Raw genomic sequence first — 11,433 nt, 5'->3', positions numbered from 1 at the left:
AATTTGAAGGTCATATGTCAATGTTTGTCCAAGTATATAAGTAGAGCTTCAATCCTCAAGAGAACTTAGGTGTTATAAACTTCCTAACAATGTCGAAGCCCCTTATAGCATTTATTTTTGTGTTCTGTACTGAAGCGGAATTGCATAGGCGTTGCTTCTGTTCATGGTGACAATGCCAGTGATGATGTCAGATGAAGTGTTGTTGCTGGGCCTTAGTAGCATATGGATCTTACTAGTGAGTAAGAAAAGTAAGAAAGGATAAGAGATGAGGAATGACCTTGGAGAAGACTTACAAGTAACCTGAAAGATATGCAAAGCTGCATTTTGAAACATTCAGTGGGTAGAATAATAAGGCTGTATTTCCAAACACACATAGGAGTCAAAATGAATAGATTGAAAGGCAGTGCTTCTCCCCCCGCTGTGCAGGGATCATCATACCATTATTGAGATGCTTATCCTCTGCAAAATGGTTTGTGTTGAAATTATTTTTTTAAGGGCATCATTTCTTTCAGAAAAACTTCATTACTAATTTGCCAATTGAATATCCCATAAGATATTGAAAGGCATTAGTGAATACAGAGTGAGTATTTTGATTTAAAAAACATGTGCATCCCCTGTTGTTCAATAATAATAGGGATGAATAACATCTACTTTAGGTTTTCAAATGTAATTTATGGTGATAAGACTTTTAGACAGGGAATGGATGAGCTGATGGATGATATACATATAGTTGAAACTCAGGTAATGATTGTGATATGTTTTGCATTAGGTTATGATAATCTGAAAACAATCAAAGTAATATATTTTTTTAAACTGCCATGAAGGAGAGTGAATTAATAAACTCCATTTTCTTAACAAGTGCTCTGATTCTTATATTGTCATCTTCAGTTCTAGTTCGGGTGCTTCCCTGTCAAACAAAATATGACTGGTCAAAGCTTTATCAAGGGTAGGGAGAAGGGTGTTTGCACAATTTTAGGATTTGACATTGAATAACTCATATATCGTCTTTATAAAGAACAATGATGTCAGAAAAAAACATGAAAATGGTGAAGACATTAACTCCTGGTTTATCAGCTGACACATTTCTATTATGCCTTCAATTCAAAAGATATTTCAGCTCAGTTTTTTAGTGATATGTTCTCCAAATATCCTTAATTTTTCCTCATTTTTTTATTATGAACATCATTAATTATTACAAGTTTATATGATTGCTTATGTGTATTATTTTGGCCTGCTCCCCCCACACTTCTGTGGGAGGGAACTGTCATAGGCTAATCCCAGGAAGGACTTTATAAGTCCTTGCAGAGAGCAAATGCCATAGACATGTAATGCACATCCCCTGGCCAGCATCTGAGAAGTTTTGTTTTCTAATATGAGGCCAAAGAGAGAAGGAACTGGCTCAGCTAGCTGCTATTCTGGAGAGCAGTTAGGCAGCCTAGGGCCTGGTGCTCAAAAGGTGTACCCTGCTAAGGTGTACTTCAGCTTATGCTCATTCCAGATGGTTCAGTCTGGTGGAGGCTATCTAGCAGTTTAAATGGAGAATTCAATTACAGTCTGAAGTCAGTTGGAGAGACTAAGAATGGTACCAGAGGCCCCATATTCCAACTAGAGTTGAGGGCAGGCTATCTTTTGCCAAACAAATTGAGCAGAATGTAAAAACAGGAGATATAAGTGGCTGCTGAGCACTACCCACTAGAAAAGCAGTGTTCAGAGAAACATGGTGGCGAGATGCTAATATTATTTATTTTTTAATGCATGTGTGGATGGAGAAAAGAAGTATGGGCATGAAACTACCTCCTGCCCAAATAAAGTCTTGAGTTTAGGTGCTAAGATCCAGTATAGCCTAGGCCAACTTGTCCTACACCCTGACCTTTTGAGATCTAGAGAATATTCCCTTTCAGCAATATCACTGGATTCCCATAGGAAAATACTCTCTAGAATTTGACCTTCCTGCACCAGTGTTGCAATAACTAGTGCAGAAATGAGTATGGTGTTTCCTCTCCTCCCACAAGCAGTCTCTGTGGGATGTGAAGAGAAGAGACTGCTCATTCCTATTCTTGAATTAGAATCCCTTGACAGTAGATCTTTGATAAACGATAACACTTTTTAATAGTTCAATATCAAAATGTTCTATTCGACCAAACAGTGATCACTAAAACAGTTTAAAAATGTGGATCAGTGATGAACTGCATTATTAATGTAGTAAGTTTATAGAGTTTGTCTAAGAATCTAACTTCCTTTTGCACATGGTTTTGATGGAAATGAATTCTGCATTCCAGTTGTGACTTCAAAAGTCACACAGTATCTGTGTTGATATCTGTGCTGCTTTCAATGAGATTAGGTTCTTATTCTATTTGGGCTTAATCTGGTAGGCCTCAAAGTCTTTCATGAAACAACTAAAACAAAGAAAAACTTCTGTTGCTCACATTGTGATTTCCCAGCTTCTCCATAAGACCTTTCAGTTCTCTGAATAAAAGCAAAAGTCTGAGCACGTGTGCTTGTAACTCATCTCACTCACATACACGTACCTTAGTGAAAGGAAAGCAGTTTCACCTCTTTCCCACCTAAACCCGTGAGACTAAAAGAAAAAGAAAAGCAAGGCATGAAGTCTGAGGTCTTTTATACAACCTCATGACCTATGATAACATAAAGAAATCCATTTTCTGTTTGGTGAGACCTCATTTCCTAAAAGATAAGCGTCCTGTATATTGAAATGTCCTTTATACCCCTGGGCACAGGAACCCCAAACTTGAAGTGTTATTTCTGTCTAAGCTACTAGATGCTCTTTGGAAAGTCTCTTAACATTTCTGTGCCTGTCTTTGCCCTTCTGCAAATTAATCTTGTAATACCCATTTCGAAAGAGTGATAGGGAGCTTTTGACATGTGTAACAAGGACTTTGAGATCCTCAGATGAAAGAAGCCTCGGATGTACAAAAGCATTATCCTTGTTGGATGTGCATTTTCTCCTATGGTCTAACTGAGGGGAGGGATTAGGGGAGATTAATTGTGCATATGATCTGTCTAATCGGTTAAGGAGAGCGCAGAATGTGTGTGACCTTCAAGAACACCAAATAAAACGTTATGTGCCAAGGCGGGTTCCTGAGTTTAGTTTATTGTTTTAGCAGAGGTTAAGATAAGGGAGAAAGAGAAGTGCTTGAGTTTTGCAACATACAACTAAAAACTGCCTTTACAGGCAAAGTGTTGGAAGGCTTTAGATGTATACTATACAAGTAAATAGAGCAAAGTTGTTGAACATTAAGACAAAGCTATTTAAACCCATTTTCTTATGTTAGTGTGCTTTGTGATATAAAGAAATATAATAGTTCTGATTTCACTACCCAAAAAAATGTGTTAAGAGCGAAGCCACATGTTTTAATCTCCCCAACCTCTTACATTCCTGAGTTATGCATAAGATTCAGGAACATGTGTGAAGTGTTTCAGTCTAATGAGACAGAAGTAGTACATAAACAGGGCCTCCCCTGGTGTCACAGGCGGTTGAGAGCTGCACTATGAAGCTGTCCGCAGCCTCTGCAACACCGGTTTGATCCCAGCCAGCTGGCGAGGGTCCCACATCGTGCAGCAGACCTCTCCTGTCTCTCCTGCTGCTCCCCTCAGCAGTGTATTTCAGTCAGTTTGCTTGTTCTGTTCTCTGCTGTGTCTCTGGTGAGTCCTCTCACCCTCCCACGCATCTGGCCTGTACCCCGGTTCTTGTGTAAGTGAATAAATAAATCTTTAAAAAAAAAAGAAAAAAAAGAAGAAGTAGTATATAAACAGAAACAACTTCCCTTGGAGAGAAAGTCATGATTATTTTTCCAAAAGTCAATAAAGGTAGAAATTGTTAATCACGGAGACTTTAAATTGCATCCTGAGTCCTGCCCTTCAGTTTTGCTAGCACTTTTTGAGTCTCTGGGAGCTCAAAGAACAAATCCCTCTCTTGCTCCTAATGCCAGTTTTATAGAGACCTCACTATGTGGTGAAGATCTAAAGAGATATTGACAATGGAAGCATGATCAGAAATGTTCACCTAGAAGGAGGAGAGTAAAGTGTTTTCTTTAATTGGTGAATATTACAAATGTTATTGCTTTCTTCTTCCATCTAATACGCTCGTTGTCCTTTAGCTTTTAATCATGCTTTTTCTACTTGTTCACACATGTGATTGTAAATTAGGTTATATTATATCAAAATTGAATCAATAGGACATTAGGATGGGGACAGTACATAGTCCTTACTTTTTGATTCCTTCTATATATCTCAACTTAAAAACTGCACACTTTATAAGCCACCTCTATTCTTGAAAATCAGGCATTTGAGTTCCAATTTTGTCAGTGACTTGCAGTTAATTCTTAGGATTGTATGTCTATTTTTGTTGTAGTACTACAATTAGAATTCCTTTTTTACTCTGTAAGTTATGGACAATGTAATAGAGTGTTATGCTGGGCTAGACAGAATGCACTTAATTCAGTTATTACCTTGATGGATCATACTTTAAAAGAACTTAGTAAAAAGAAATGGGAAGACACGTAAGGTGATATTGGGTAGGTATGCAGGTAAAACATCTGCTTATATGTCATAGAAGATGCCAGTTTTAATATTTTTAGTCACAGGAATCTTGTTGACTTATTGGTGGAAATATAATAGCTATACACACTCATACTCCACGTGATTAAGATCACTTACATAATTTGCTTTTACAGGAAAATGAAGCAGCATTGGGATTTCATGTATTAGTTGCATAGTGCAGATGATACTTAGAGTATCAAACAAGTAAGAGCTGGCTGTCTCCTGAGACATACGTTTTGGAATTCTTGCATGACAACATCACTACTACTAAGCAGTTGTCATTTTTGTACAGTTTACCTTCTCTCTATGTTGTGACCATGTACAACTACCCATCTCCTACAGAACAAGGGGATTCCTAGACTCATCTTTACCTCACAACACATACATATGCATTATAGTTACAAAATACTTTTACATAGTATGGACAATACTTCCAAGATGTGGAAAAGCAGGAATCTTCGTGTATATGTAGATGCTGAGTTAATCACAGAACTGATAAGATACAGAGCTGAAATTATATAATCTGTTCAAATGCAAATTTTCTTACTATTCTCTCATGCTATTTCTCATTTGTGGGGCTAACAATGTATGGAATTAGCTGGAGAAATGGAAATTGAATAGAGACAATCATCTAGAGTCCTTGAGTAAATGAATGAGGGACTATGCTTCTGAAACTAAGGGGCACTCTTTCACCTAATTTGCCTGTTTTATGATGTGGTAAAAATCTAAAGAGATAATGATAATGGAAGCATGTTCAGAAATGTTCACCTATAAATAAAAATATGGTGGGCATTATCATAATCATGATATTAACTAGATTGCAAAATGGACATCCATACTACTGACTCCATAGAGGGGCTTTATAGATTAACACAGATAATTAACATCAAATTCTTATCACACTCCCTGACTCATTGTAAATGCTGTATACATATTATATTTCATCATTATTACCATCAGCTGCAGCAGTGTCGCCAGATTTATTGTTTTACTTGAGGATTTCTATATTTTAAAGTTTAAGGGTTAGATCAGATATTATTTTTAAATGCTTATTATTCTGTATCTGAAGTATACATTTAAAAGTAAGTGAAATAGTGATGCCATCTTAATCTGTAACTTCAGAAATGTATAAATCAGGGCCAGAGAACAAAAACATAAGAATAAGAGTGAGGTAATATGGCCCCTCAGTAAGTCCGTGGGCTATAACTTGATCTGATTTATTAACTCTGCCCAACATGCAGACACCTTCACTGAGTGTTACTCTATTTATCAGCCTAAAGGCAGAATGATGGTTTTCCCATCCTGAGCATCTTAACAGTTCTCATCTAACTTTATCTCTACATCTACTGGAGACAGCAGAGATTTTTCTTATGGCTATTTGTTATGGCATCAGTCTCATACCCGCATACAAACCAGAATAACAGAAATGATACTGAGGTTGACTCTTCCTCCAGGATGGCCTCTGTCTATTTAGTGTAAGCAGATAGCTTTCCTGGCTTTCCAGTCAGAAAACATCTTCTCTCCTCTATGCTTGAAGTCCCGTGATTAACCTTATATTTATCTGTGTTAAGTGTTGCCCTCTCCCCACTGTCTTTAATAGAATGTAAATTATACTGAAACAAAGATCATATTCAATAAAGGTGAATACATTTATCAGATCGATATCTTTTTAGAGAAAACAGGCAAAAGATTGTGTGGTTTCTGCCCAGAATAAGAAGACGACACTGGAATGGGGTTAAGGGTTTAAAGTAGGGTCTACCTAACCTTGATGGCAGAACAACGGTGATAAAACCAAGTTAATACAGTCATCCCAAGCCACTATGTTTGTTGCAAAGTTTTTGTTTTTTTATACCTCTGGGCACCATGGCCTTATTTCATTCCCTAATGCTACAGATCCATTTCAGAGTCCAATGAATAAATGTCACACTCTTTGCTTTCTGGTTATGGAACAGACTTCAGTGCCCTCTGAAGATACAACAATCAGTTAGCTCCCAGCATTTATAGGAATGAAGTATGTATTAATGAATATTAAATAATAAGATGAATTGGCAAGTACTGGGTCATCTTGATTCATGCAAGCTATAACATTTTTATATATACATATATATGTTTATATTTTAAGGTACATGAATCAGAATGCATAAGAACGCTTGCAATTTATCTTCATTCTTAATATTTATTAATGTATACTACTAATAAATTTTAGTGCATACACTTGTAAATTTTAAATGTATGTTTGTACTGAGGGTAACGTGAGTAAATATTAGAAATAAAAAGAGCAAAATGATAAATGCTACTCTTCCACACGCTAGCCAAAGTTTGTTTTCTGAATGCAACAACCTTGCATGTCAAAGTAGTTTTTAAACTCTTTGTCTTTCTATTCCATCTTGTTTTTCTGTCGAAGTCCTTGCAGAAATGGTGATTTTTTCTTCAGAGGGGCAAAGATGGAGTGGTCAATAAATCTAGACTAAAACTGTTGGAGAAACTCTCTATAGTTTCACAGTTTGGTTCATGGAAAAAGGAACAGAGGGCAAGTCAAGCCGGTGGTGATAGCCCCAGTGTCCTACTTCTGTGTCTTTTCTACCTTTTTTCAATATTCCATTCAACAGTGCTCCAACTGAACCCAAGTCTTATGAAGAGTCAGAAGAAGTTATTGCCAGTGTGGGGCAGAGAGAAAGACCAAGGTCATTTAAATTTTCTTGAGGGACAAAGAGATGAGTGGATGTTGGATAGACTTTAAATGCATTTGGGTTGTATATGTTTGGAGAAGTAATCCCTATGGAACAGGTCACTGAAGGAATGACCTGCGATTGGCGATGACATCTTGAAGTACTGGTGTATCAGGGGAATGGTACTCTCTGCCCTTGCATGGTAAACAGAATTGGTAAAGTAAGATCTTATGGCTAAACTTACTGTGCATAAGAACACACTCCAGTTGGAGTGTTTTACAAAACAGTTCAATCTCTCTCCCAGGGTGAAGTACTCGATGCTTCCTCGGACTTATTGTTTTATGGCAATCCACCATAGGCTCCTAGGCATAGTTTCCTGGATCTGGGGACTCTGACTTGTTCTTTGTATCACAAGTCAGTGGTAGAGAGTTCAACAGGCATTGGCACCAAATAAAACTGTGCTGAAGGATCCTGACCAGATTACTTTGATTACCAATTATGAATCAGGATCTTTGTCCCTGTTAAGTAGTTGATGTCATTTCAAACTTCCAACACTCATGCCTCTGTCATTTTCTACTATTCTTGTTAGAGATGAGTAAAGAGACATTTAGAGAGGGTACATGCTTGAGTGAGAATGTAAGCTCAAGTTCATTCATTCCCAGATCTGTTTTTTTGGTTGGTGGGGTGAGTGAATAGAAAGATGAATGGATTAGAGCCTGAAATAAAGATAATAATTATATGATAAATAAGTAAAAAGATATGGCCAACAGGCATATGAAAAAATGTTCAACATCACTTGCAATCAGGGAAATGCAAATCAAAACTACCATGAGATACCATCTTACACCAGTGAGAATGGCACATATTAAAAAAACTAGCAACAACAAATGTTGGCGAGGGTGTGGAGAAAAAGGAACTCTTCTGCACTGTTGGTGGGAATGCAAACTGGTCCAACCACTGTGGAGAGCTGTGTGGAGATTTCTGGACCTACTAAACATAGAGCTTCCATATGATCCAGCAATTCCACTCCTAGGTATTTACCCAAAGGACACAGAAACATCAATTCCAAAGAACACCTCACCCCTATGTTTATAGCAGCACTGTTTACAATAGCTAAGCTTTGGAAACAACCCAAATGCCCCAAAATAGATGACTGGATCAAGAAGATGTGGTACATATACACCATGGAATATTACTCAGCATTCAAAAAAGATAAACACATGCAATTTGCAGCAACATGGATGGCGCTGGAAGGGATCATGCTCAGCGAAATAAGCCAAAAAGAGAAAAATACCAGATGGTCTCACTCATAGCAGGAATCTAGAAAACTTAAATAAAGGACCAGGAAAATGAATAACTATAAGAAAGTGAAAATCAAAATCAACAAAAACTATGAACCAGAGACACTTTTGGGGGGTTGGGGGCGGGAGGGGAGGGATTGGGGTCAGAATGGGGGGTTGCAATTGTATGGGGAATATAAAAATAAAATTTATTATTATTAAAAAAAAGTTGTGTGTTAGGTTACAATAAAAATGACCCAGACCCCCCCCAAAAAAAAAAAAAGATGTTTAAGCTATATGGGTGCAAATCTGAAAATCACATGTGTGTAGAGCATGTTTATTTCCAACTATATTTTATGTGTAATAAAATATATTAATAGTTGTGTAATATATAAATATGTGAATATATACTAACTCGTTAAATTCAGCACTTGTTACTTACTTGTTCACCATATATCAAATTTTACAAGATGTGAAACATAACACAACAAATAATTAAATGTGTCATCTGGCCTCATGTTAGCAAAAATAATACTAACCACAAACAGAACAATATCAACAGTGACATACATACTCCATTCTAGATTCTAAAACTCTAGATTTCACACACACTCCTCATGGCACTTAGAGAGGAGATTATTACCATTCCCATTTTACATGGAAGGAAACTAAAATAGACTCTTGACCAAAGCCACATGTAAATAAGTCACGGAACTCATTAGTACTCAAGATTTTCAAATGTTTATCTTGATTATTATCACCAGGCCACTCACCCTTCCTATATCAATAGATGTAACATTCTTGGTTGATCAAGAGGAAAGAAGCAAGAGAACTAAAGTAAACCGCATTTAATTGATCCATTGATCTTTCTAAACTAATTCACTAAACTCCCTTTTTAGTTTGCCTTGAATGATTAATTGACATTGGATTCTTTACCTCTAAATAATAAATTATTCCATAAGATTGATGAAGGATGAGCCTGTGATGGCTGTTTAAGATACCCAAACCAGGTACACATTTATAAAGTTCTCTCTAATCCCTTTGCATACACAAAAGTGTTATTTGAGAAGGGGCAAAATTTTTTTGAGCAAATGTATGATTTCCTTTTTTATTTTTTTAAAACCAAAGCTTGTCTTTTGTTTTTATAGATACAGACCAGAACACACCCATGTACACAAGCATGTGACTACATATATGTGCACACACAATTTTGAAATGCACTTAGTTCATATGCTTGTCCTAGAACTAGCCTCTCATTCTTTTGCAAACTAACATTCCCTAGAGAGTGAAAAAGAGTTGTTGTGTAACTCTCTTCAATTCTAGCATATGGCTTGGCAATGCTTACAGTGACCTTGTGTTAGCTCTTAACCAGCTTTGCCTGGCCAGCCAGGCATTCTTGACTTCACTATGGTCATAAGGGTCTAATGCCTCCTTAATGATAACCTTCTCTCATTCCTGGCATGTTAATGGCTTCACCTCAGGAGACAGCTTCACATCTTGGCTGAAACACAAGCTCCCTTAGCTTAAAAGATTAATCAGAAGCCTGTGGCTAATAATAGACTGCCCGCCCCCACTCCCATTTTAGAAGCTGACAACTAGAACAGGTTGATAAGTATTATTATTGAGTCATAGACTTGGAATCATCCTCAAAAGGTCATTTAGTCAATCCCCCCTCCACCTAGAATGAGTGTATATCAGCCATACCAATAACTGACCATTCATTCACAGTTTGTATTAAAGTGCTTTTGTGTCCTAGTTAGTCATCTCTGCTTTCCTTTTGCCAGAGTCAGAGGACAAAGCAGAAACAAGATTGTAGAATTAAAAATAATACTAGTGTCCGGGTGTTTCTTTTCTTATTTTCAGGCATTGCAATAGCAAAATGGGTACCTATGGCTCCCCATTGCAGAAGGCATCTGAGTAAATACCACACCTCTGGGAACAGAATTATGAGTTTTGAGAGCTGCAAGGGAGAATATTATCTAATAAATCCCCCTCAATTTATAGATGAACAAAGAAAGGTAGAAAGAGATCCACAGTCTCACAAGGAATTTTAAACTATAATTCTGAAATTCAAAGGGGATCTGGGTGGCATGACAATGGCTACAGTGGATACTGTATTAGATTATATTTTTTGAGGATATCCTAACCATTTCTTGCTAAGACAAGTCATGGCTATTAGGGATCATTACATCATGGTCTTTGTGATGTGTGTCCTAAAATAACATAGGTAGTGGCTTCCTATTTATTTCACGTAATACTTCTCTTTTATTTTTGTTTTCATTAATTATCATGTTTAAAGAAGAGTAAAAAGGACTTTCCTGGTGGCACAAAAGGTTAAATCTCAATACTATGGAGCTATCGACAGACACTGCAAGCAGAGTTTGATCCCTGGCCAGGGAGCTAACTCATATGGTGCAGCAGACCTCTATTGTCTCATCTGCTGCTCCCCTCAGTAGTGTGTTTCAGTAGATCTGCCTGTTTGGCTTTCCACTCTGTCTCTGGTGAATCCTCTCACCGCCCGTACCTCTGGCCTACACCCCAGCTCTTGTATGCATAAATAAATCTTTTTTTAAGAAAAAGAAGGGTAAAATATATATGTATATCTTTTAAAAGATAATAATCTGGCAATGTGTTTGTCTATTAAAAATAGAGCATCATCAATACTTAATTGCTATTCCTTCTATGATCATGCCTTACTCCTTTCCCAAGAATGAGCCTGCTAGGTTTATTTTTTTTTTTTTTTGGTTGATAAGTATATCATTTTCTTTAGTAGTTTTGTCTTTGTTTGTATCGCAAAATGATATATGTTTCATTTGACCTCCTTTTGAACTTGACATCATTTTAATTACACCATGGATATTCTCCCAGAACATGCTTCTTTGTCCAATATTGTGATTTTTAAATTCACCTTATGCTGATGACTC

This window comes from Talpa occidentalis, unplaced genomic scaffold (genome assembly GCF_014898055.3).
Source record: "Talpa occidentalis isolate TD23 unplaced genomic scaffold, MPIMG_talOcc4v2.1 talOcc4.13, whole genome shotgun sequence".
NCBI classification, from domain to species: domain Eukaryota; kingdom Metazoa; phylum Chordata; class Mammalia; order Eulipotyphla; family Talpidae; genus Talpa; species Talpa occidentalis.
The sequence above is the reverse complement of the archived record's forward strand: the minus strand, read 5'-3'. Positions refer to the sequence as shown.